Source organism: Lepidothrix coronata, unplaced genomic scaffold, assembly GCF_001604755.1.
Source record: "Lepidothrix coronata isolate B3197 unplaced genomic scaffold, Lepidothrix_coronata-1.0 Scaffold16, whole genome shotgun sequence".
In the NCBI taxonomy this organism is placed as follows: Eukaryota; Metazoa; Chordata; class Aves; order Passeriformes; family Pipridae; genus Lepidothrix; species Lepidothrix coronata.
The window spans coordinates 2,871,785-2,873,665 of NW_016690196.1; the positions used below are offsets into that span (position 1 = coordinate 2,871,785).

The 1,881-nt window shown below is 40.2% G+C and overlaps 1 protein-coding gene across 1 annotated transcript in view; it reads right to left on the reverse strand.

Annotated features, from left to right (window-relative positions):
- The window catches only part of LOC108493305 (protein ELYS-like), a 43,208-nt gene extending 42,201 nt beyond the window's left edge, over positions 1 to 1,007 (reverse strand). Inside the window, exon 1 of the mRNA XM_017806580.1 lies at positions 663 to 1,007. The gene's annotated coding sequence lies outside the window, so the exon portion shown is untranslated. The remainder of the gene's footprint in view (positions 1 to 662) is intronic.
- Positions 1,008 to 1,881: the final 874 nt, after the last annotated feature.

The window sequence follows — 1,881 nt, forward strand, 5'->3', positions numbered from 1 at the left end:
GGGTTGTTCCTCCCCTGGTGCAGGACTTTGCACTTCCCCTTGTTCAACTGCAGGAGGTTCCTGTCAGCCCATTTCTCCAGCCTGACAGAGTCCCTCTGGGTGCCAGCATGACCCAGTGGTCTATCACCACTCTTCCTAGTTTTTTATCATCAGCCAACTTACAAAGTGTACACTCTGCCCCATTGTCCAGATCACCAATGAAAGCACTGAACAATCACCCCGAATCTGCCCAGAGTTGCCTATTTTAAAATTCAATTCGTCAATCCTGCTTTAAGGGAGAACACTGACTCTGACAACAAATATTAAGGAGCGTCAGAAAAGAGTCCAAAATTTCAAAATTATTGCAATGAATAAAAAAAATCTTTTTTTTTTTTTTTTGTAAATAAGGATGGAGATGCCTGTGTGGTAAGTATTTTACGATTATTAATACAATATATCACAGTAATAGCAATTTTAAGAAAAGAGTGAACAAATATATTCTAGTAGGGCAGGTAGCAGCATGCAAGGAACTTCTCAGCTGCCTGCTACCCATGAGTCATCCTGAGGGACCCTGCCTGGGCCACTGCTACTTGCCAAGAGCATAGAACCTTGTGTGGCCAAACTGGAAACCAAATTTAAAGATACTCTATTAGGGAGATTGGAGTTTAAAGCAAACCACTCACCATTCCAAACTTCCCACTATCTCAGAGAGAATTCTTCTCTGATGGAAAGTTCATACTTTGACACAGTGTAGTCCTGTCCTCAGTCCAAATCAAACATGCTTATCAGTCCAAGCACATCAGTAAGAACCATCAAATAAGTAACACTCCAACATCTGGACCATTCCTGTAACAAATGAATGTTTGCTCTCAAGCTCAAGCTGATGCAGGTTTCCTCCAGTAAGCCAATGGTCATTTTAAACAATTCCTTTTTTCTAGAAATCTGGTGTGGCGATATGGAATAAGGATGATAAACTTCAAAATAAATTATGAACAATATATAGTGATCTGTCTATTAAGATGTTTTGCTTGAATCACTCCGCTAAGTTAAATCATGAATTATTGGGAAATCAAAACAGAGGGAAAATAGTGATAGCTAGGTTAAAGGCATGAAGCCTCTTCTTTAAAAGATATACCCAAAGAAACTGCATTTCTGCTCTCTTTGAAAACAATTACTACAGTCACATTCCTATTTCTGTTAGAAATCAGATTAGGATGAAATGCCACAGGCTTACTCCATTCTTCAGGAACAAACCAAAATCCAACCTCCCAGCAGTATCCTACAGCAAAGTGGTCAGTGTGCAAAATGACCATTCTTCTTCACCCTAGGTACTTATGATTTCCAAACATCATGAACTATTTCCAAAGAAAGGACTGTGATAGATTTTTGGATTAAAAAGCTCCAAGGAAAAAAGAAAGAGAAAAAGAGAAATTGCATGTTCAAGCACAATCACACACAGCCAAGTCAGAGTTCTAAAATGTCACTTTTGACTGATGGTAGTACATGAAAATCAGTCTGAAAGGCCAACAATGTTATGGGCTTACCGAAGAAAAAGCTAAAAATATGGTCAGTCAGAGCTGAAGACATGATTTCACAGGACATGATGACCGCACTGACACCCAAAGAGAGGCCTTGCTGCCATCCCTCATCTCTCTGTCTGCTTCTTTGTTTTACTACTGTATTATGGAAGACATTTCCAGCATATCACACTGCTATTCCATCACACGGCTCACGTTCTCCACACAAATTCCAGAATCACAACAGAGAAAGACCTGCCAGAATCACCTGAGGTCATCTGTTCCAACCTCCCTGCTCAAGCAGGGTCACCTAGAGCAGGCTGCCCAGCAGGGTATCCAGATAGATCTGGAATATCTAATTCTCAAATAAGATTTTACAATCAGC